Genomic DNA, 27,037 nt, shown 5'->3' with positions numbered 1-27,037 from the left:
GTCAGAAAGGTCCAATGATATCACTCGTCGGTGGCGAACACCACAAGTGACTCCAACCTAGTTACAAACGAATGTTGATGTGGACCAATTGTTAGCCAAGACACCATGAGGGTCAAAAGTGATATGGGCTTTCAATTCAAGAAGAGAAGATTAGTCACTGGTAATGTTGGGTACACTCCTAGCTAAACAAGCCACAACACAATGCACTAACAACACTGCATGCAAAAGAGAAAACCAAGTAATTTTCTCCATGAGTGTGTGTGAATAATTTGGAATACATACCAACTCAGTTTGCAAGATATATAAACAATGAAAATCTATATGTATAACGGTATATATAAATTTTCTAAATATCTTCTTATTGTTGTGATGAGTACAGAAATGAATGTGAAGTTTATGTTAAATTCTATATGATGTATCTAGAATGATCAAGCAGCCGGCCCTTGAAAACATTTTTTTTTTTGGTAAACAAGGACTTGGCAGCCTTGAGTAATGGCAGGCCGGTTTTAGGAGAAAATATAGGACACGAAACAAAGACTACCAATTCATATATATTCAGTCAATTCATGCTGACAAATACTGAAACACCACTAGGCACTAGACAAAGATTGGAAGACCGGCCAAAACCATCCTTCTGATCCTAAAATGTATATGAATCCAACACTTCATGTAGCATTCTTCCTTGTCTCCATAAAAAAATGATCTTGTATATACTGACCAGGTCATGATCCAAGAGAATACATTAAATAAAAGAAAAAATACATCTAAGATAAGGATGCTTTTATTGACTTAACCAAGAGAATTTTGGACTTCTGTCAAGCACACTAGCTAATGGACTCCTCTTTAATGAATTTATCCTCCCTTAAATTTTCTCAATGCAGTACTATTTAGGTAACACCTGATACCAAGTGATAACACCTCCAATCCAGTTGGCATAAGTTGTCCGGATTGACCCGGTTATTGTAGCTAAGCAAGCTCCGCGGCAGTTGTGGTTGTGGGTGTGGGTGGTTCATCACTACCAAAGTCAAGTTAAATTCACTGTAACTTTTCCAAAAAAAAATAAAAATGTTTTAATTAGTTACCTTTAAAAAAAATAAAAAAAATAAAGTTATAATTTGGTAACCATTATAGTTATCAAAGTTATAATTAGTAACCTTTCAAAAAAAAAAAAAAAAATTTATAATTAGTTGTGACGAACTTCTCCCACAGAACCATGAAAAAAATTCGCGGCAACATACTCATACAGAAGTGAATTTTATAGTTTTACCTTTCATCAGGAAATTGACTAGAACCGATAGGATGGAAACCCAAATCTGGTATAAAAAAATAATAATAATAAAATAAAATAATAAAAAAATAAAATAAAAAAATCAAGTATTAAAAGTTTCCATAGAAGATTGACGTACTACCAATTCAAGTCTTCAGGGTATATTCACACATCTTTGAAGTCATCGTTGGCAAACTGGTCTTCAGGGTATAAAAAATTAAGTTTCCATCTCGGCTTGACGAGAGGACAGTCCTGGCTGACTTGAAGTTTGAATTTTTATTGGGCTGACTTCGTAAATTGGGTTAATTTAAAACAATTTAACGAACCCATACATATTCAACAAAATATATCATGAAAAAATAACTAGAATAAAAGTAATTATCAATATATCAATTTCAACACACACACACACTCTCTCTCTCTACATACATTTTTCTCTTTACCTTCCCCATGTATAGCTACCTTGTCGGACAAACTCTTTCGGCGATTTCTTGTTAGAAAATATATATGTTATGTGACATTTAAAATATACCAAATTTTATACGTACTAATATGTTATGAGATAATTAACAATCTGCTAAGAAATGATTAATTAAATATACAATTCTATATTTAATTAAATATGCAAAATAAAGCAATAAATTAACAAATAATAAATGAAGAACCTAGATCGAGGTTGTTTTTTTTTTTTTTTTTTTAAAGGTAAGCTTAATAAAGAGGAAAAAAGAAGAATGAATGTAAATGTGAGAGCACTTGGAGCAAACAATTTACGCCCCATATGGTGTTGACGGACTCTATGGCGCTTCTCTCCCATGATACAACGATGTACATCCATTAGTAGCAGCACTATAAATTTGTGGATATGGCGAATCTCCTCTATGTAATACTTTGCCTGGCTAAAAAACGCATCTATACTATAAAAATGATGAAATTTGTGCAACTCAAACCAGATGGCTCGGACTAATTTTAATATGGCACATCTATATTGTTCTTGGGTCTAAGTGGCTTGGACCACTTGACCTGTGGCTTAAACCTACATCCACTTCGGTTAAGTTCATGTTGAGAGAGGGAGAGAAGAATGAAAAATGAATGAATGAATTACACAGCCAAGTAGGGTATTTATAGATGTAGAAGTGCCTTTTTGGATTGGATGTGTCTCTTCATCATTAGACACAACCATTTATATGTGTCTGTTCATCACCAAACACACCAACTCCAATAGGTTGCAACGGTTCACATAGTGTCTGTTCACCACTAGATACATCCACTCCAATAGGTTGCAATGGTTCATATTCAATAGGTTATGTCTGTTCGATTGTATCTTTTCAACCAACACACCCATTCACGTATGTATTGTAATCCAATGCATCATAGCTTTCATTTTATTAACTGTTTCTAACCAATCCTTAAACACATTAAACATTAAGAATATGTTAAAGAATCGGTAGAGGTTATGTTAAATAAACTGAATTTTGGACTTTGCATGGAACCTTTACATTAAGATATTCATGTTGTAGTCGAACCTATAAATTAGTTACAGGTAAATTTCATTTGCACTTGAAACACTAGTTTTCATAACTAATTTCCAACAATTCATCTAACCACCTGTTTTGGCGACCTCCCCAACATACATTTTTTTTTTTTTTAAAGATGTAGGGGTGTTTGTGTTTTATAAATTTTAAATTTTTTATGGGTTTGTGTGTGTGTGTGTGTAAAAAATGAGAGCAAACAATGTGAGCAAAGTACATACCAAGTAACAACAACAATAGCCAAAAATGAGAGCAAACAATTAAGTAACAAGTAACAACAACAATAGCAAAACAAAGTACATACCAAGTAACAACAATAGCAAATAAACACCCACATGCAAATCAGCATCCACATTTGAGATATCTTGGTCTGTAAAGGTAACAAGTAGCACCGAAAGAACCTGGATATATCACATAATCTGTATAAACATGACTACTGAAAAGTTTAATAACAGCATTAACCAAGTATTAACCACCTCATAGCCCGGCCTACAATTAGGTTGAAACCAATACGAGGGGAGTAGCCAGGGGCAGCTCGAGCCTTAGGTGAGTTAGGCGGCCGCCTAAAGCCCCAGTCAATAAAAAGGCCTCAAAATATTATAGTTACCTTGTATATGTTATATTATAATTGTTTCCTTATTGAACACTAATTCTAAAAAATTTATCACCTAAAATAACTCTTCTTTTTTTGTCTTTTTATTAAATTTTAACCAAGAGAGAAATTATTTATCTTCTTTTTTTTTTTTTTTTTTATCTCCTGAAATATCTCATTAATATTTTAATTCTTTGTCTATCTTATAGACGTTTTTTTTTTTTTTTTTTTTTTTTTTTTTATTTTTTTTTATTTTTACACCAGCACTATATATATTTAATATTTAGCCATTGTATGGGGAAGGAAGAAACTTACCATATTCTCGTTTTCTATATTTTTATTTTATTTATTTATTTTTTTCTTATTCCTAATCCTCTGATTTCTCTTCTCTCTCAGCAAACTCAACAAATTATTTACAAGTTACAAGTCATGATTTCCCTTCTCAGTCCTCTCTCTTTACAACTTTATAATTTTCTTTCTTCTCGACTCAATATTCATTAGTCTGAAATCTCAATTTAAACGCACTTTTCTTTTATTGAAGAATTTGCAGCAGCATTGAATTGGGGCTTTCTAAATTAGGTTATATTATTCTTTTTCTTTAATTATTTTTTAGTTTTACTAACTTTTGTTATTATAAATTTGTATATATCTATATTTTTCATATATTTGTATATTTGTTTGTGAGTTGTGAGTCTTGTGACTATTTTTACCCATATTTTTTAATATGTCTGTTAGAAAATATGAATTAGAATTTGAAAAACTTAAAAAAAAAAAAAAAGAAAAAAAGAAAAAGAAAAAAGAAGAATAGATAAACTAATTCAATCTCAAAAGGGAGCTATTGATAAATTTGTTACAACTAATTAATAATTAAACCTAACAAAAAATTTAGGTAAAAGTTCAGCAAATGAACAATCAAATCATCTAAAAGAATTAGAGGATTATACAATAGTGAAAGAAAAAAATACTAGTGACTTGCTTCACAATAATAATCAAGAACAACAACAAGAATTGGAAGAAAGTGAAACAAGTATTTAAAAATCATATTCTAAGACTATTCCCACAAATATATATGATCCTGGAAAAAATATTTATTAGTAGAAAATGGTTCAGATTTAATCACACTTAAATAAAAGAATTTAATTAGTAAGTTTGCATCTCAAAAAGTAAGAAGGATGATTTTTAATTAATTATTATTTACTAATTAATATATTGCATATTATGATATGAAAATGCCACTTTTTATTTTTCACCTAAGACCCCGAGTTACATCGAGCCGCCCCGGGAGTACCTGGAATACCATACGTAAATTAAACCTAAAAGAAAGGAACTTTGGCTGGAAATTCTATAGGATATCAACCAGGGCAGAGCTAAGATCTGAGAGTAGGGGGCCTAAAAAAAATTTCAAACAAAGAAGATGATAATGATAACAACAACAATATCGATGAACATTTAAATAATGGTAAATTGAGGCAGCATATAAAAAATCCCTGATTGTAACTAATTTCAGTTAATGACTCAAGTTTGATGTAAAACACCGGTATCAATACGGTGTCCGAGTCTGCACTGGTGAATTTGAATTGGGTACAAAAGGCATGTATCAATAAATCAAATGTCCGCTAAGAGTAGACTTGGACACCGTATTCAAATTCACTAGTGCAATGGCTATCCTAAGATGCCTATTTTTGGTGTCATTAAACAAAACTAGAAGCGGCATCGTCAAGTTTTGAACCAAGAAGCAAATGAATCAAAACGCAATAAGATCTAACAGTGAATCTAAACCCATAAGAATCAGAAGCAAAATGAAAGAAACTCAAAACAGTTTTTGGGTTCACTGATAAGTGAACGTCAAAGAGAATGTTATCGAATTGGGAAGGAGACAAATGGGCTGCAATATCTTTACATTTAGAGGAATATAGAAATGGGTTTCTAGAGTATGTCTTTGTTTCAACTGAAATGAATGGACGCAATTCATCCATGTGTTGGTCTGTAATGGTTGGTCCAACCTAATGGATTTGGCCTTGTTTGGGCTTAGTTTTCGGCCTGGACTCTATTTTTCATTTATGTTTTATTATGAATTGGGTAACTTAGGCTGGGTTATGACTGATATGAAATAATAATACTACTTTTTATTTTTATTTTTGGACCTAGGCAGGTTAGCCCATAGATGGTTCTGCCCCTAATATCAACACAACATGTCACCTCGACCAAGATAGCTGCAATACTAACTTTCACAAGAGAGCCTTGAGAGATCCGAACAACGACTCCAATGCTTCCTACAAGTGTGGCAACCAAAGAAGATGCATCCCTAGTACATCCAAGCGCGCTGGAATCAAGAAGAACCATTAGAGATTCGCTGATAGACAAAAAGAGAGCATTAAGTAACCTACTGGAGGCCCTTGAAGGGCAGCTACCTCCATCACCATATTTGTTGAAAAAGAACCACTTATACCCATTGGTTGGTACTGATCCATAATTCTCCCCAGGAGGGCACCGACACAGGATCTATGACACAAGAAGACACCATATTTACGCAGGCCATTGTGCTAGTTATTGATCAATTATGGGCACAAGACTTGTCTCATCTGATCAACAAGCCCATATGATAGCCCCACCGACCTAACCAAAACATTGTGTAGATGTGGCACCTTAAGGAACACACAAACTTTGACTAAAATACTACTGTAATATGACTGCTTTCCTTGAAAAAATGAAGCCAGTTGGCTAAGGCCCAACTAAAGTTGTACAGAGCCTTTAGGCATAGGCTAACACAACCATTGCGTATTCGGTTAGGATTCAACCACTACACTGTCAAATCATCTAGAAGATTCAACCCCAAACACTGAACTTACTCAATACGCAAGTATGCCATAGACGTAAGCATGAGGTCATATGATGTGATCGCTAACTGGCAATGGGATGAATCCAAGCAACCTCGTCGCCGATGAATGGAATCGAAAAAACTCAACGAGGAAGAAGTCTAGCTGACCAGTAAAGAGGAGACGGGTTGGGATTCACCCTTGATCACCAGAGGATGAAACGGAGAAGAAGGAGATGGTGCTAATTGTTCGCCATCAATTGATTTACCCTCTACACTAAGAACCCATCCCCGATCTCTGCGATCAATTGAAAAACCATGCACCAAAATATTGTCAAGTAGATCAAAATATCCTGCAACACCCATCCACTGTCTATGATCCACGCCTACATTATATACACACACATACATATATTTAAAAGACCTAAATTTATATTTTTGTTAGTTCATATAATAATGATGGATCTTAAGTTTTGTATTGTCTCTAATAAATGCAGATGTAGGACCTATTTTTATTACAAATGTGGAGAAAAGATTAAGGGTTAATTCCACCTACACTCCCTAACCTTTGACCATATCCCACTTACACCCCCTCTTGGTTTCAATATTCCACCTACACCCCCTTGTATGTGACACCGTCTATTTTTTTAACGAAGCTGTGTGATTTTACAATTTTACCCTCAATTATATATTAATATTCATAAATAAATTATATATGAAACTAAAAGACTAAACTACCCTTAATTTTTTATTAACTAATTGTTCCATCTGTGAGCAAGCCACCAAGTATACTGAAGCATCTATTAGGGGTTCCTATTATCTGTCCTTGACTTGCCTTAGCCGTGAACTGTGACTAGCAAAAACAGTTGAGCTTAGATCTGAAAAGAATTTGGATCATAAAGGAAGGGAATGGAAGCAACAATTAATGCCAACACTGACAAATGCTCTCAGATGAACCACAATCTAATAGAGAAAAACAGTGAATTTGTTAATGGGGTTGAGTTGTATCCGGTGCGCGGTGTAGAAGCATGCACAGATGACGGCGGACTGATCACGACTAGTGAGCGAACAAGAATTCCCGGGGGGTGGGGGGGTGATGCTTGGTGACTGTTCCAGTAATGGGTTTGTTGTCCGAGGCCAACCACGCGAATGTGACACAAAGTTCTCGGCGAGGAAACTGGTCTGGATTTCTTGGCGATGGGCAAGAAAGAAATAACCTATGACGAGCAACGATCTCCTCCCATCGCCGCTGCCACCTCTTTCTCCACCACCACCTCCTATCGTCGCCACCTCCTATCGTCGCCGTCACCATCCACTGTTTCCTCTTCTCACCATATTTATCTCATCTCTCCTTTCCCTATCAATTTTATTGATACATCCGCATGTGTATATATATTTATATATGGATTAAAGTTTTACATATGGTATATATGTAGATATATATGACATCAACTATCCTTTTGGGGAAATTTCAAAAAAAAAAAAAACCATCCTTTTGGTAATGAAGGAAATTTTGCATATAGGGATTGTTGTGAGGGGCCTTAGATGATTTCAGTGGGTGGAGTTTGTTGGGTTTAGAGTTTGGGAAGGATATCTTTGATTGTTAGAGAGAAAGAAATGTAATATTTTCAGGATTTATTATTTAATTTTTTTAAAAAATTAATTAGCACAAAAATTGAAAATGTATTGGATTGAACAGAATCAACAATTTATTGGATTGAACAAAATCAGAGAGAGAATCATGTTGGAGGATGACGATGAATATAATTAATATATATATATGTTTAAGTGAAATGAAGGAGTTTATAAATTAAGGGTAGTTTTGTAATTCTGTATTGGTCAACGAGGTTAAAGATGTCATTTTAGACATTAGAAGGATAAAATTGACATTTTAACAAATTTCTTATGCTGACATCAGCACACACTGTTAGTTATTTAACTGTAGGGGGTAACTTGTAACATATGATCAAAGGTTAGGGGGTGTGCGTGGAACATTAAAACCTAGAGGGGGTGTTAGTGGGATATGGTCGAAGTTCAGGGGGTGTAGGTGGAATTAACCCAAAGATTAAAGGATACATTTGTTCCAATTGTGGTTACAAGTCGCAAAGGGAGATTTATCACAAGATTAAAGGATGCTTTTTTCACAATTGCTGTCAAAAGCCACGCACAAGGGTTAAGGGTCTTTCAGTGGACCTGTATGTTGCCTTCCCTAGTACAAGTTTTTCCTTTATTTTTTATTTGAATTGGAATTGCGAATGGTGTAATATCATTGGTTTATTAAGCATTTGTTTTACAATTTTACGATAAGATTACTTTCAATTTGTGAAATTAAATTATAATGATTGTTATTAATTGAATTTAGAAACAATAATGAAGGATATATCTATATCTATATCTATACCTACATCTATATCTATCTATCTATATATATAGAGGTTAAAATTTTTCATGGAATCACTATATCGTCTCTCATAATCATATGAAAATATATATAACTATTTTGACATGATTTCTTAAGATCCAACATTTATTGTTCACCAAAACTTTTAGCTACTATATTGTCCACAAGGATCTTTTTGTTTGTAGGAAAATTCTTATTGGCGGAAAAACATATCTTGAAATTAGAAAAAATGAAAATGACAATGAAAACATATTCGATTATCAGAAGAATGGTGTCACCTTGTACAGAAGTATCCTATTACCTCTTTAAGCAAGTTGGTATTTTACAAGTTTAACCAAACTCCAAAACAAAAGGATATAATAAATAATGAAAATAAACCACATAGTCAAGACATTAAATTTACAAAAAAGCCTCATTCAATGAATTCAACATAACCCCGTTCTATTTAATGGTATCACACCTGCTAAGAAATGTAAAAGAACATTGACATGTAACGTTAATTTGTTGAAAATGATGAGAGAGGTCTCATAAGAACTATTAAGAAAAAAATAGAAATTAAACTATGAAGAAAAATGAACATTTCAAGATAATATTAGCACGCGAAGGTTTTTCATGAAATCACTATATTATTTTTCATATTTGTATGAAACAAAATTATCTAATTTGACATGATTTCTTAAGATTCAAACAATTATGGGCATTGCATCATGTTCATGAAATTTCATTGTATTGTTCACAAGGATCTCTTTGTTTGTGGGAAAATTCATATTGGAAATACTTCTTTCGAAATTTGAAATTCTACAATGGTTTAATTAAGGAAGACATTAACTAAATTCTTATGCAAAGCTTTTTCATATTATGACAAATTAGGAAAAATAAAAATGATAATAAAACATGCTGATTATCAGAAGAAGAAACCTTTTACCTCTTTAAGCAAGTTAGTATTTTACACGTTAATTAACCAAACTCCAAAACCCAAAAGATATAACACAATTAGGACATTAAATTTAACCAAACTCCAAAACCCAGAAAATGACAAGGTACAAAGGCAAAAATCCCATTAGTAGACAACAAAATGTTTTCGTTGTGTGCTGGGAAAAATAAATAAATAAAAATGCTTTGGGGGGAGATACTGCATCACCAATCGAGTCACAAGTTTCTAATATATTCGTACTTAATGATTTTATACTGAGTGAGGTGACCAATCGTTTAATTTATGTTATGAAATATGCTTTTTACCCATCTTTCATAATGAAATTCATTTTTGTAAGCCGGGGAAAAAAAAATGAAGTAAAAAATGAGAAAAGAAAGTTTTAAAGTGCAAGGAAAACATAACTTGCAAAACTCGCCAGAATATAAGGATTATACCTGTAAAGCTATTTCCAGAAAGATAAAGCTCTTGCAAAGAAGTGATATTAAAGATGGAAGATGGAATGAGACCAGTGAGACCTGCATCAGACATTGCTAATATCTCCAAATGAAGAAGGTTACTCATCTCTTGCGGAATTTCACCTACAAAAGAATTTAACAATTTACCATCCATATGAAGCTTTTAATTGTTAATCATATAAACATACCTTATTAAAGTTAGTATATAACAATACCTTTGAAGTTGTTACCGCTAAGACTTAAAACCTCAAGCACAGTTGAGTTCCAAGTCCCTCTAGGAATGGGTCCATTGAAATTGTTAAATGACAGTGACAAAATCTGAAGTTTTGAGCACTCATATAAATTGGATGGAATTTGGCCTTGTAGGTCGTTGCTAGATAGATAAAGCCCTTGGAGATTTGAAAGACCATAGCACATATCCGTTGGAAGATTACCAGATATGCCATTCATTGAGAAAGCAATAATTTGCAGTGACGACATGTTGAAGATGGTGAGTGGCAGGGGGCCTATAAGCTGGTTATTTTCCACGTCCAAAATCTTCAAGTTCAGAAGATTTCCAATCTCTTGCGGAATCATTCCCTGTATAAAATTGGAATATAAACGCAAGCTTTCTAGCTTCGACATGTTAGAGAAGGAAGGTGGGATAGTACCTACAAAACTATTGTTACGAAGAAATAACTCTTGCAGTTTAGTTAAGCCACCCAACCATGATGGAAGCTGTCCACTAAATTTGTTAAAACTCAAATTCATGAATTTCAATCGACGCAGATGAACTAATTCATTAGGCAAATGACCACTGAACGAGTTGTTACTGAGGTCGAGGGAAACAAGAAATGAGACGTTACCCAGGTTTGGAGGAACCGTACCTTCAAGAGCCATGTCAGAAAGGTCCAATGATGTCACTCGTCGGTGGCGAACACCACAAGTGACTCCAACCCAGTTACAAACGAATGTTGATGTGGACCAGTTGTTGGCCAAGACACCATGAGGGTCAAAAGTGATATGGGCTTTCAGAGCAAGAAGAGAAGATTGGTCACTGGTAATGTTGGGTACACTCCTAGCTAAACAAGCCACAACACAATGCACTAACAACACTGCATGCAAAAGAGAGAACCAAGTAATTTTCTCCATGAGTGTGTGTGAATAATTTGGAATACCGACTCAGTTTGCAAGATATATAAACAATGAAAATCTATATGTATAACGGAATATATAAATTTCCTAAATATCTTCTTATTGTTGTGATGAGAACAGAAATGAATGTGAAGTCAATGTTAAATTCTATATGATGTATCTAGAATGATCAAGCAGCCGGTGACTTGAAAACATTTTTTTTTTGGTAAACAAGGACTTGGCAGCCTTGAGTAATGGCAGGTTTTTAGGAGAAAATAGGGCACGAAACAAAGACTACCAATTCATAGTCAGTCAATTTCATGAATCATGTGGAGGTCAATTCATAAAAATGGAAATGGAATTTTGCGGGTCCCACGCCTAATGATGCTAATGGGTGTGAATTGGTTTGTTTGATATATATATATATATATATATATGTAGCATCTTGCATCTAGAAAAGGGAAGCAGGTGCCGAAAATTTGAAAGAAGGAAAGAAAGGAATTTTGATTGCTTTAGCGGAACCCACGAAGAATGAATATTTAAGGAGTTGTCGTTTATTATATATATATAGTTTTTTTTGGCGAAAGGAGGTGAGCACATGGCAACCGAATTTAGTGGGAAAAGTAGTGAAATTGTGATGATATATTGGCGGGTTACACTTGAATAATGAGTAATGGGTTGTTTGGTTTAATTTCATTTATTTATCTCTCTCTCTCGTCTGATGGATGACTAAGGGAACTGCCGAAATTAGTGGGAGAAAGGAATAAAAACGGTGGCGGGACCCAGGTTGACTATTTTGTTCTAAGGTGATGATTTTGTCTGATGGAGGCGTGACGGTGAGCATTGAGTTAACATACAATAATAAACATTTCAGCTGTTGTTGACCTCAGACCACACAGGTCTGAGGTCGTAAGCCATGATCTCATGTTCAACACATTGTATATAGAATTGTGTCGGTAGATTTGCCTTTATTTATTCCATCTGTTTGTCTAAATATTGGTGAGGACTTAATGAAGGGAGTGAGACGGAGGGGAAGACTGAGCAGAGAGCGAACTACAGGAGAGAAAGAGATTTGAATTTTCATTCTTAAAACAGTGAGATTTTGGGAGGGTCCGAGAGCAACAATTGCTCTTTTAGGCATTTTCTACGTGCCTGCGGTGTGTAGATTCGAATTTCGTCTACAATTTGTGAGATAGGGGTGTACTAATTCTTTTAACCCATACTTAACGATTTTCCTCTAAAATTATATTTTTGTATATATGAAATTGATGCATTGTATATGTCTTGCTTACAAATGGAATTTGCGAATTTTATTTAAGTTAATGTGAAAGCGTAAAAATGAATTGAGTTTGGTGGTAAAGGAAGCTTTATTAAAAGGTTGATGTAAGTTGTACCCTAAGAGCAAGAAGAGCCTGGAGCCCTTGGGTGAAAATCCCTAAACTTGGCCTAGTGGTGTTGAACCCCATCGGATTAGTAGCCCGTAAATTCGACAGTTGTGATACGGGGCTTGCTAGCAAGCAAGCGAACGGCAGAACGGACAATATCTGAATAACTTGGATAGTGAGCGAAATCTTGTAAATTAAATTATGGTTTATGATTCGGAATGGTTTTTAAATAATTATGTTTTGCATGAGGCATTTTATTAATTATTGGTTACGTTTATTAGTGCACCATCTACTGGGCTTTTGCTCACCCCAATATTTTTCAGATGAAGGTGACGTTATTGGAGACAATTAACTTATTTGGAGAGAACTACCTTGGGTTGCTTGCTTCGGAGAAGTGCATTATGTTGGGTTGTTTGTTTTGAGATTATGTAATAATTTTAATTCTATTTGACTTGTAGAATTAAAATCTATCATGTTTTATATTTTTAATTATTTTTTTATTGTGATTGTAATTGGAGTAGGTAATTTTCTATCAGATTTACAGACTATTTTATTTCAATAACTTGTGATCATTTGTGTAAGTGTGTGTATATATATATATATATATATATATATATATATATATATATATATATAGCAACATTTTGACATTCTAAATGCACAGTAGACAACCTATATGATACTTATTATAATATTAATTCTATAACTGGTTTCAACTATCGGTAGGCTTTACTTAGGGTAATTTACACAAACCTCTCTTATGGTTTGTCATAATTACAGGCGGCACCCTTTCTGTTACGGAAATTACGCAAACCTCCTCTACTTTTTAAAATATCCAACACGGACCTCCCTTCCGTTACAGTCAACGCTAATCAACGACGGAAATTGATGACGTCAGCTACTATTTTATTAAAATTCCTAAAATACCCTTGTCTATATAATTAAATAAATATTATATTTAAAAGATATATATATATATATACACACACACACACACACTTGATATTATATATATAGCCTTCATCTGGTTTAGTCAGTGGTGATGGCGGCGAGGATCTGTGACGGCGACGGGTTGTGGTGGTGGGTTTGAGACGGTGAGGCTGTGAGATGGCAACGGCAAGGCTGTGAGATAACGACGGTGAGGATCTGTGACGGCGAGGCTGTGAGAAGGCGACGGCAAGGCTGTGAGACAATCTGATTTTCCTTCTGGGTTTTTCCTCCTTACACTCGTCTGCTGTGAGACAATCTATTTTATTGTGGAATTATGATTCAATATATTTCACACTTTAGTGGTTTTTAATATACGTGTTCGAGTGATTGCATAAAACTTTCCCAGGTCTCGACTTCTGTTTTTGGGTATCCATTAACTCGATCTCTATGCATCCCCTTCAAAACATTTGCATAAATATATAATTGATCTTGCGCCAATTGAATTCCAGCCTGTAGAATCCTTCATTGAACACCATTGTTACACATACAACCATTCCTCTCCAGTTCTGCCTACTTTTACCCAACATAACTTCAATGCCCAAACTCTCCGTTACCTCAACTTTCTTTGACTCTCAATTTTACAAAATTAAAGTTGATAATCATGATATATATATATATATATATATATATATATACATATATATACATATATACATATATACTGAACATACTGTGAATTTACCATCATTTGCTCCCTTACATCTTTGAAGGGAAGAGTTCCATATGATCCAAGCTAGTCATGGCAGAGTTTGGTGGTAGTTAATGATGCGATGGAGAATTAGGGGTGGATTTTGATTTTGCCCATTACAATGACAGAGGATATGGTCTCTGTCAACTAGTATGATCTATTACACATATTCATCCTAACCTTGATGTCAAAAATTTATGGAATTAGGATTGAAAAGTATGAAGGTGCAAGTTTTTTAAACTTTATTAAAATAAGGGTAGGAAAAAAAAAAAAAAAAATCCTCCACTGATTTATTACTGTATTGCAAACATCAGAGATAAAAAAAAAAAAAAGCAAAAAAAAAAAAAAAAAAACTCCACTGATCTATTGTTGTATTGCAAACATAAAAAATAGCACCATACTGGGTCAAGCTCTACGACTCCGACTCGATGGTTCTCATCGCCATCGCTGGCTCCGGCGTCCTTGTAGTTACTGCCGGTATACTACTGCGTAGACCCAGAACCCTTCCAAATCCACCGGCATAGCTAATAGCTTCATAAAAAAGCACAACCTCACCCCTCTATCATCTCATCGCCTGAAATCATCGAACTAGGATAATTTAGATATGGAACAGTTTGTGGATGCTATAAATTCCGTTCCGGTACAATCGTCAACGCCGCTGTCAATGGTGGCGCCGCCGAACCATATGGACTTCCTGTTTGTGGATGCTCTGAATCAGATCCAGGATTTACAGAGGTTGCAAATTGAAGGGTGGATTTTGTAGAGTGAAAGTCCTGTACGCCATCAACGGTGGTGATTATAATCACAATTGGTCCTATTAGACATAGTCGATCCTCAAACCTTACCCTAATCGTAACTCCAACCCCAGCTCGATGCGTACTCGCAGGCGAATGCGAATTCGTCCTGTGAGGTTTCAAGAGAACGGCCGTGATCAGACGAACAATTTTCTGGCCAAAAATATGGTCATCGAACAGGTGAAGATCTTGAAACGAGAAGAGGATTTTTAACTGGAAAATAATATATATATATATATATATATATATATATATATATATAAAAGCTTATGGGTATTTTAGTAATTTAAGGTAACAATGTGAGGGTATTTTAGTAATTTTGACAGTTCCGTTAGTGGATTTAACTGTCCGTTACAGATAAGGGAGGTCCGTGTAGGATATTTTAAAAAGTAGGGGAGGTTCGCGTAATTTCTGGAACAGGAAGGGTACCGCCTGTAATTATGATAAACCATAGAGGAAGTCTGTGTAAATTACCCCTTTACTTATAGGGATAATTCCATAAAAATAAAATTTTGAGGTCAAAAGGACAAAAGAATGAAGTCAAAATTAAATTTTCTAAATTGATGAAATTTTCTCAAAGTCTGAGGTGGATATAAAAATTTACTATACATCTTAATTTGTTGCCTAAAATAACCTTCAGTCATTGTCTTTTTCTCTCTCTAACCTCTGCAACAGATCAAATGGGTCTCTCTTCTCTGTTTCCTTCTCCCACCACCTCCATCCTCTCCAACCAACCAGCCACCACCATCATCACATCATCAAATAAATTACAACACCCAAATATATGCAAATATAACAATACAAAACGAATTCAACAATCCGCTTCAGAATGCACCAAATTCAAAACCCAAAATTCGGGTGGCTGTTCAAATATATATATATATATTTTAAGATTAAGAGGATTCTTCTAGTTGAAATTGTTTCAAATTAAACGAATTATCTTTTGCAGTTGACAATGTTTAAACAAATTACAACTTTTGGAACTAGAGACACATTGCCACATTGGTTCAATTTTAATCTTTAATAAGTTACATACCCTTTGGAACTTAGATGTATTGTCCTGAAAGTGAATAATGTGACGAATTGTTGAATTTTGGGTTTTGAATTTAGTGCATTCTGAAGCGGATTGTTGAATTCATTTTGTATTGTTATGTTTGCATATATTTGGGTGTTGTAATTTATTTGGTGATGTGATGATGGTGGTGGTGGCTGGCTGGAGAGGATGGAGGTGGTGGGCGAAGGAAACAGAGAAGAGAGAACCATTTGATATGTTGCAGAGGTTGGGGAGAGAAAAAGACAATGAATGAAGGTTATTTTAGGTAACAAGTTAAGATGTATAATAAATTTCCATGTCTACATCAAATTTTGAAAAAATTTCTTTAATTTGGAAAATTTAATTTTGACTCCATTCTTTTATCCTTTTATCCCTAAAGCTCCATTTTTACAAAATTATTCCTACTTATAAATATATTTTTTTTAAACTACTTTTCTCTTAAAATGATGACCACTAAGTGTTGTTTCCAAGGCTACACATTACTTACTAAAATATATGTGCTACCTTACTGTTTTCAAACTTGACCCACGTTTTTTATTAAATGGTCACCAAGAGTTTATACTTAATTGTTTTGTGTTACTTTGATTTCCTTTCTTTGTCATTATAATATATATATCAATTTCAAGATGTCAACTTTGGTGTTATTATACACACACACATATGTAGTGTATTTATTCCTCTAATTGTTGTCAATTGATGTTGTTGGATACAATATATATATTTTTTTGTAAGGTTTGATACAATATGTTGCATGAACATTAGATTCTCGAAGTAAATATGTCACATAAGTGTGTGAAGCGATATTGCATAGGTCTTATAATCTTGATATTGTATTAGGTTCTAAATATATAGGATTAGAATGGATTCAGAATTCATAATGAATCAAAAACACGTTACGCCACAGTGTTAATATAAAATTATATATAACTAAAACCATGTAGATATGGTAATATATATATATATATATATATATATATATATATATATATATATATAAAATTTTATAACTAAAACCATGTAGAAATAGTAATATATATTTATACATGGTTTTACATGGTTTTAGTTATTGAATAAAACCATGTAGAAATAGTAATATATATTTATACATGGTTTTACATGGTTTTAGTTATTGAAGAATTGAGATTACCATATATATATATATATATATATATATATATATTGTTTATAATTTGTCTTTTTTAAAGGCTTATTCTAACTATTTGCAAATATTATCCTGTTTTGGTTGTTTACTAGGTATTTTTCAACAAACCACGTGAATAACAAATTGGTCCCGGTTCAATCTTAAAATTGTTTCAGAATTTTCCTTTTTTTTTTAATAACTTTATAGAGACATGCATTGATTATAAATTATACTACAAGCACCCTTGAACTTTTTAGACTTGACCTACATAGCAAAAATGATGACTTTTACAACCAAATTTGTTCCCATATATATATATATATATATATATATATATATAGTAAAAATGATTACTTTTACAACAAAAGTTTGTTCCCAATATAGCAGAAATGATGACTTTTACAACAAAAGTTTGTTCCCAAAAATGATGACTTTTACAACAAAATTTGTTCCCCTATATGGTAAAACATCGAATGCAAAAAAATGTATTGAGGACACGTGTTTATGAAATTACAAATTCACTTAAAATAGAAAGTGAAATTCATGCAAATTGAGTTGTACAAATGAAAAGTGACCATATCATTGAACACAGCCCAATTAAATTCTTGTATAGAAAAGTTCCAAAATTGAACATGAGACATGGTACCTTTTTTTCTATTTTAATCCACACGGCCTCAGAGATAGTACTCGAACAAGTTCTATGTAAAAGTTAAAAAAAAACGTCAATGAAATGTGGTACTTTCTAACTTAACCCACACATCACGCCAAGAGGACTTGATCAAAGGTTTAATATTCATACCATTTACTTTCTAACTTAACCCACACATCACGCCAAGAGGACTTGATCAAAGGTTTAACATTCATACCATTTCGTTCACTGTTTACGTTCATACTGGTTTAGACTAGACTCAACGGTCAAAAAAACAAAAGCTAACCTTTTGGGCACTTGGACTTGCTTTAGCCAACCAAACTATGTACCCTAAAAATAAAAGTGTAACATAAGCGTTTGCTATATGTGTGGCAAGTAGACTCACAACTTCGGTATGTTGTAGAGGACGGAGAGTAAGGGTGCACACGGTCCAGTTTGGATTGGATTGAGAGTTTTTTAGGACCAAACTATTTATAACGGTTCCATTATTTTTGAAACCAGACCGAACTATAATGTCCATGAAACCAAACCAAATCAAACCAAACCAAACCAAACCGCGAAAAACCGGTTTGGTTCAGTTCAGTTTGTCGGTTTAAGTTGATTTCCTTTTCATTTTATTTTTTAAAAACAAAATTTCATATTTTTCCCTGTATATAATACATCAGAAAATCGACAATGACCAGATGACAATCACATATGCATTGTCAATAATATCGGATACCAGTGGAAGAAATAAACAGACAGTGACCAGATGATCACCACAAGGGAAAAAATACAGCATTCCCTGTGTACCATTTACGAGGTATTGGGGGAAAAAAAAAAAATTAACTCAAAATTTCAAAAAACAAGAGAGATCAAGTACAAAATAGCTAATGTTTGAAGTCCTAAACTATCATAATTATTTCTTGGGGGTAATTACACTTACCTCCCCTGGGGTTAGGGGTAATTACAGGCGGTACCCTTTACGTTTAAAAAATTACACTGCCCTCCCTCAAGGTTTGTTCTGTCGTAACACTTAGCCCCTTCCGGTGAAAGTCAATGCCGGTCAATGATAATTTCTGATGACATCAGTTATTTTTAACTTTGTAATACCACATTTGCCCTAACTATATTTGTAAAGACATTTTAACCCTTACTTTTGAATTAACAATTACTCATATATCCTCAATCAATGGAAAAACAATCACCCTTTATTTTTATGTCAATGGGAAGACAATCTCAATCAACGTGATCGCGCGGAAATCCATGGAGGGCCCATGTCGCCAGAATCCATGGATCCACATAGTCGTCGATGACGATGACAACATTGAATAAGTGAAGGTTATGTTACCGACAAACCCATGTATATATCCAAAACCACCTATTTTCAAAATAACGGGATAAAAAAACAAACACACTGGTGTTTGTTAACTCATTGAATTGGAAGTAAGTACAATTAGAACTTGGTTAACTCATTGAAGGATTTATACCCACCACGAACCATATATATGTGCAAGGATTTTTATTGTCTGTAATTAGGCCTTGTCTGTAATTAGGCCTCACCTGGAGGGTTTTTACTGTAGAGCATCTTCTCTCAATCTACCCTCTCTTTAACCTCTTTACCAGATTTATCAATGTACAATCTCCATCATAATTGATTACATATACATTTAATTATTATTATTATTTTTTAAACCCTGGCAAAGAGATTACATACACATTTAATTGATTACAATTACAATATCGACAACGGTCATTATCCATAAAATGCAATAGCAGACCTCACCACTGAACAACCACTATGCGATTCCATCAACGATATAGTTGTCCATGAAAAGTCAGTACTTAATTCTCACCTCAGTGTCAATTGAACCAAATTGCGAAGTGACTGACATTATGTGACTGCAATATCAAGGTTATAACATGATATCACTTGAATTAGAATCACCAAAACCAGTACAACACACAAACCTCGCAAGCATGGATTCGAATTCAGAACTCAAAGATTGGGGATTCAGAAAAAAAATGTCATCCATCATCGCTGTTGTTTTCTCCGCCGCCGGCTTGCAAACGAGATTCAGAAAATCATCGCATCCCTATCACAATTTATTTTTCTCTTTGAAATTTTGTATAAGGCACCTCTTACAGTTACAGACACGTCTATGTCTCTATATAATATACTCCGTATATATATATATATATACACACACGATTTATATACATATATACTGGTCCATCTCTAGATGATTAGACCTATATGCATCACTGCAAATCGTCGCACCGATCGATTCAATCAGAACAATCTGTCGAGCCAAACCCACACAGAGAGCATCACTTTCCCCGAACTCTCCATCGCTTCAAGAACCGCCTCTCCAGTTGCTCCGACGACTCCACCGAGCTCATCGATCTCCGAAAAGAGAGAGAAATCGAGCAGAAGCGCCACCTTACTTGCTGGGACCTGATCTGGCATGGATTCGTCAACGTCGTCGGCTCTGTCATCTTCCCCTCACCTGAAAAGAAGCTCACAACGCTGCCGGACTCCTTCATCATGCTCTTGTACGCCGCATCTGGCATCTCTGCGCTGTTATCCCTATTCTGTTAGGATAAAAAAGTAATTTACTACCACATTATCATTAGTAATATAATATAGAGGGTATATTAGTATATTCACACAAATTTCTAACACAACTCCCTGGCGATCACATTGGAGGGAGGTCAGTGTAATTTTTGAAACGTAAAGGATACCGCCTGTAATTACGCTTAATCTCAAGGGAGGTAAGTGAAATTATCTCTTATTTTTTGCCATAACTAAAAGTATATAGACTTAGTTAACTAATCATTAGCCCAAATCGCTCAGTTTAGTTCAGTTCAATCCGGTCCGGTCTAATTTTTCGGTTTACTGAATTTTTTGAACACCCCTAACGGAGAGTTCGTTGAAGGAGGTGGTTGGATAAAATAATTGGAAGTGGTGGTCCAAGGGGAAGAAAGAATAATAGATTGGTAAAGTAAGAGAGAGATGAGATGGTAAGGGTAATTGGGTAAGTCTCAAAAGGCGTTTAGGGGTATTTTTATGTATCTATGAATAGTGAAAATTGACATTTTAATAATTATTTTTGCTTAAGTTGGTTTTTATTGAATAATTTTTGAATATTTACATTATGATAATTATAGCTTCCTAAGGTTTTTAAAATTAAATTAACCCTAATAAATTTTTGACTCGTTTAACATAATAACAATGAAATTAGTAGTAATTTTCCATTGATGGTACATACCAAGTAACAACATTGGTGATAAGAACTTGTTTACTATTCTAAAGTCTAAGGTTCTAAAGTCTAAAGATGCCTTTCATAACTGTAAAATAATTATCCATTTCGGATATGGCCCAACGGTTTACTCGTTGGACTTTGAAGCTTAGTAAGCCCAAGATCTGGGGTTCAAGTTTCGTTAGGTGTTCTGTGTGGCTAGCCTCCGCTACCTCTGCAGTGACTTACCCGACTCGGGTGGGGAGGTACTCTTCCGACTTCTCGGGGATTAGTCGGGTTGTTGAGGGGCCCTAAGAGTTCGTGCCATCCTGGACGTCCCGAATTAGCTCAAAAAAAAAAAAAAAAATTTAAAATAATAATATATAATAATATTAATCACAGTCAAAAAAGAAAATTATTTAAATGAAAGACACCTTTTAATCAAATTTCTTGACAATCCACTCTAGTCACGCTATTAGCTTAGCTAGTATAACTTTTTCACCGTCACATTGGTGGTGCTACGTTCGAAAGGAAGTTTTAAATTATCACATCACCATTCATAAATATTTAATAAATTTCATAAATAAAGTAAGGAATGGATTTAATGGTAAAAACAACTTAACAATTTATTTTTCCTTTTATCTTACTGATCAAATTAAATTGTCAGTTTTTTCCATTCTCTTCTATCCAACCGAACAAAAAGAGGGAAACGCTTAATCTCTTCCCTATGGAGATGTCTCAATCATCATTTTTTTCCTCCCTTCCGTTCAATTTTTTTCCTTGTTACCAAACGAAGCATAATCATCAAATAAGTTGTATATAATTTCATACAGCTATACACAGGACTATATATAGGTACCGCCAATAAAATTGAATCATTGATTCAATAGAAGAAGAAATTGAATTTATGTGCCTGGCTCTTTGAGGTACCCAAAAAGATTCACAATTTTTTTTTTTTCTTTTTGGGTAATTAAAAATTGGAAATTGGAATTGCACCAGCCGGAAATAGATTCACATTGACTAACTATACATACATATACTTGTATATAAAGAGAGAACTAAAGGAGCTTTTGAGGTTAAACGCACAGCAATGCCCATCCAGAAAGTAGGATTAGATATTGGAATCCCTGTGCTCTCTCTAGTTCCACGAGGCGTGTTGATAAATAGTGGTTATTTTTTATTTTTTAAAGATGGAATATGATTATATATATATATATATAAGACAAAACAACAAATTAAAGTGAAATTAATCGTATGCATAATAAAATTTCAAATTAGTAAAATTAGTGAGGGTATAATGGTAAAAATAATTTAAAATTCTTTTTCCATTCTCTCCTAACAAACAAAGTAAGTTGTCCAGCTTTTTTTCTTCTCTTCCATTCAATTTTCTTCCTTCCTACCAAACGTTAGGGGTGGCTACGGATCGGATCGGATCGGATCGAATTAGGCATTAATCCTAATCCAATTCGCTTCCAACGGATTATAAATTTTTTAATCCGCCACCGATCCGTTATCTTACGGATCGAATAGGGTCTGATCGGATCTATATAATAACGGATCGGATCGGATCGGATTGAATCCGCGGATTAAATTTTATCTAAATTATTTATTTTTATTTTTATAAGTAATATTAATTATTATTTATTTATCTTTTAACCCTAACCCAATACATAAAATTTTAATTTATTAATATTAATTCATATATTTAAATAATTATTAACTAATACATCCTTAGAATACATTAAATTATCATTAACTAATTAAATTAACTAATATATTTTTTGAATATATATATATATTTCATGGATTGGATCGGATTGGATTTCTAACAGCCCAATCCGTGATCCGATCCATGAGTTCAATTCGGATTTGGTTTTTTTGAATTCGCCACTGATTCGTAGGTGTAGTAATCCAATCTGATCCGCATGGATCGGACCAGATCGGATCAGATTCGCGGATTCATAGATTATTTGTCCACCCCTACCGAACGGAGCATTAACGAAGAATATATATTCAAGGGCGGAGCCAGTATATGCCCCGGACATGTTCCCCTAGCATGGCCCCGCCCACTATAATAAGTAGATTATTATTTTTAATTCTTACCTATATATGAACATTTGTATATATTGTGTTTATAAATTTATTTATTTCTAAAATTATCTCCTAGCTTTTTCTTTTTTACTTTTTAAATTCCGTTAATTTTCTTTAAAAAAAGAAGAAGTTAAATTTCGACCTTTAATCACGCTTTAATTATTTCTTTTCAAAATTGTGTCATTTTTATTTCCTTTTTCATCACCCTCTTTAACTTTTCCTTCTGCTTCTTAAAATAATAATATATATATATTTTTTAATGCTCCGCCTCTGAATATATCATATATATGGGGATGGGTTTTTATCACAAGTTTTATTGGATGATCAAGATGTTTATATATACAGGGGCCGAGCTAGCATTTCCGGCCAGTATTAAGAATATATATATAAAGAAATAGAAGGGAAAAAAAAAAAAGAAAAATGATAGAAAAGGAAAAACAAAATAGAGTTTAATTTAACAATAAAACTTTAACTTTGTTTAGGGCCCGTTTGGCATGCGTTTTGTTTTTGGCTAAAATAGAAACAGTGTTTTTGCTCTAGGAGCGTTTTGGGAATGGAAATGTTAAAAACAGAAACATACAAAACATGTTTGGTAGGTCATGCGTTTCAAGAACTTTGAAAAAAAAACATGTTTGGTTACTCCAACTGTTGCCAAAAAAAAAAAAAAAAACAAAAAAAAAAAACCATGTTTGATTATCATTGTTTTTAATTTGTTTTTATAACCTATTTACAATAACCTATTTACAAGTTGTTTGCAATAATCTGTTTCAATTTTGTTACCTGAATATATTTTTAATGTATTTTTAACCCAACAATAGTGTTTTTAGTACTAGAGCTTTTATGCAATCACGAGAAGTCAAGTTTAATTCAATTCAGGATATGTCATTGTGTGTTTGGCCCAAAGTTTGAAAATTACTATTTAAATGATATAAACTAATCCAAAACACCAAAAAAAAAAAAATTACAATAATCTGAAAAATACATTGTACTAGTTATTTGAACTGCTTTCTGAAAAATAAATTTACAACATTGTCGGCATATTGTGCACTAATCTGAACTTTACATTGCCACTGATCTGAAACACATCCATCAATACACAGTTTACACATTGTACTAGTTATTTGAACTACTTTCTAAAATAACAAGGCACTGATAACAACATGTTGGCAATGGGAAGTACAAGTCACAATTCACAAGTCCAATTCACTCCAAACAAGGATCAATGAACCTAGTTGTAAATTTGAGAAAATGACCCCAAGCTCAAGCTCAAGCTCAATCCCAGTACACAGCAGCAACCAAACACATGCACAGCCAAGCACACGAAGAAGATTAGACAAAGCAATTGTAGTACACAGCAGCAAGGTCAGGCAATTAGACAATGCTAGCTAGAAATACAATCCTCTGCACATGTGATGAAATACGGTTATTTCAAAGCTAAAACAATGGCATTACCTTGTTCCAAAAGTATGTAAATCCCAAGCACTCAATTTTCTAGAACAACTCCATATTAAAAAATTATGCGCCTTCAAATTCCATGGAAACAGAATAAAATAATCCCATCACTATTGGTCATCCAAAGTCCCGGACACACATCAAATGTACCTTTTATTTGTCATTACTACAAACAACATCATCAACTTCCATCCGAATATAGTGAATAATACCTAATCAAACATGGTATTTATTCTCAACCCGTGACTTTAACTCCACAACAAAATCTGTTCCTTTCTATTTCTATAGCATTTTAGGTAATGCTATATAGTTTGAACTAAGCATCATGATGGAGATAAGATGGAGTCATCACCAAAACAAATGAACCAAACAATTATTAGTTTGTGACAATTCAGAAAAGTATGATGACGCATCAGATAATGTAAAATGCAATGAAATATACAACCTAACATAATTCTCAAACAATGATAACTCCTGCTTCAACCTAAATTAGGGTAAAACTCATTAAATCTAAAGTAAAGTTTTGGATTGACAAGTGCAATAATATGGGTTCTAGTGTGAGAGCAGCCACTTTGTGCAAAAGTAATACCAAAATTTATCTGTCTCCAATCTTCTACTCCAAGAACCTGCATACACTTGATCAGAAATGGATAATAGTAAAAAACATTAATTTTTTTAGTCATGTTACCAAAATTTTCCATCCACACCAACTCAAGTTTTCATGACATTTTCTCCTGAATTTTATATATTTCAGATGCCAATTAGATCCTAAAGCCAAATTTACAATGTCGTAGTATTAGATCAACAAAGAAATAACAAGCACAACAATCATTCAACTGAGAAGGAAAGAACTAAAGCTTTTTACCTTTGATATGTAAAAACTAATGCTACAATTCTTCACATATTAGGCGCAATCACCATGTTAGCAATATGTCCTATCATTAAATTTTATACTCAATGTTAGAACATAATAAGTGCATCAAATAAATGCTCAACTTTTACTCAATCACACACTAAACAATCTAAAACCCAGTATTTGAAGCAATTTTTTTTCTAAAAATTATAAGACAAAATGAAACTAGGAGCTAGTACCTGCAAGTAATGCTTATTAAAGTTTTTTAATAGCAACCACAAGAGGTTCACCTTGACCATTTGGAGGCTCACAAGATTTTGCAGCCTGATTCCAAGGTTCTGCAACATTACTTTGATTTTTCAATTCGGTAGCCAATTTCGCCTTCGAGACTTGCACTTGGACTTGTCCTTGAATATGTAAAAACACTTAATTATTAAAGTTAAATGCTCAGGACTCAAAATTTAATTTTGTAGCAATGATATAAATATTTGGGTACAGATTAATACATCCCCAAAATGGTATTTATCAAATCAATGGCTTCCGTAATTGAATTCCTGATTAATTCATGAATTCATGGAGAGAAATAGAAGTTAAAAATAAATGGAGAAATTGAAATCTGGGTTGAACAAATCCAAATTCAACTAAAACCCAGAAATGGAGAAATTGAAAAATAAAAATAAAAAATCAACATCGCCATGAAAGAAAGTGCAAACTGGATAATATTTTAAGAAAGTGAAAGATTGAGCCTACAATCTAACGTTAAAAAACTAGGGCATCGTCTTCATTTTGAGAGGGAGAGAACAGAGTGAAAGATTGGGCCTTCCTTCTAACGCTGAATACAGAGACAGAAAACTAATCGCCTCTCAAATCGCCTCACACAACTGCAAAAGAGAAAACTAATTGCCTCCCCTCGTAATCTATTATAGAATGTTTTAGGGCTTCAAAGGACTTACACTCTTCAATATCGCGAGGTACGTTTGGGTCGCCTCCCAAATCGCCAGACTCTAGGGTTTTAGAGGAGAGAAAATTTCGCGTCGATTGTTGCAAGTCGCTTTTACAGTTGTTTCATCCGCTACAGTGATTGGCCTAACTTACTTCCTCCGCTACAGTGCTTTTATTGGGCCAACAGTATTGAAACAAGAAGAAACATCATTTTGGTGTTTCACTTTTTGGCCCAAATTTTGACAATGTTTTAGTACTGTTTAAAGCAAAACAATAGCTACCAAACATGTTTTTGGGCCTGAAATAAAGCCCTACAACAAAAACACCAAAACAAAACAGCTACCAAACAAGCCCTTAAGGAATTTAAAGAGTAAAAATTAAAAAATTAAGAGATAATATTAGAAATATATATATATATATATATATATATATATATATAAAGAAATAGAAGGGAAAAAAAAAAAAGAAAAATGACAAAAGAAAAGAAAAATGATAGAAAAGGAAAAACAAAATAGAGTTTAATTTAACAATAAAACTTTAACTTTGTTTAAGGAATTTAAAGAGTAAAAATTAAAAAATTAAGAGATAATATTAGAAACTAATAATTTTAGGGGGACATTAAACAATCATATATGTAATATATATAAATACCATATATATGGCTCGGCAGC

The 27,037-nt window shown here is 33.5% G+C and overlaps 1 long non-coding RNA gene across 2 annotated transcripts; it reads right to left on the bottom strand.

The window, feature by feature from the left end:
- Positions 1–24,060: 24,060 nt before the first annotated feature.
- On the bottom strand, positions 24,061–26,752 carry LOC132300705 (uncharacterized). Of its 2 annotated transcripts, none has more exons than XR_009480544.1 (2): positions 25,664–26,752; positions 24,061–25,506 (listed from the first exon to the last, which is right to left on the bottom strand). It is a non-coding gene; the product is annotated as an uncharacterized LOC132300705 (long non-coding RNA). The 2 variants fall into 2 exon arrangements; XR_009480545.1 differs by having other exon boundaries at positions 25,715–26,752.
- Between the last annotated feature and the right edge of the window lie 285 nt (positions 26,753–27,037).

This window comes from Cornus florida, unplaced genomic scaffold, assembly GCF_030987335.1.
Source record: "Cornus florida cultivar Cherokee Brave unplaced genomic scaffold, ASM3098733v1 CherokeeBrave_3.0.0_Hap2_Chr01, whole genome shotgun sequence".
In the NCBI taxonomy this organism is placed as follows: Eukaryota; Viridiplantae; Streptophyta; class Magnoliopsida; order Cornales; family Cornaceae; genus Cornus; species Cornus florida.
The sequence above is the reverse complement of the archived record's forward strand: the minus strand, read 5'-3'. Positions and strand labels throughout refer to the sequence as shown.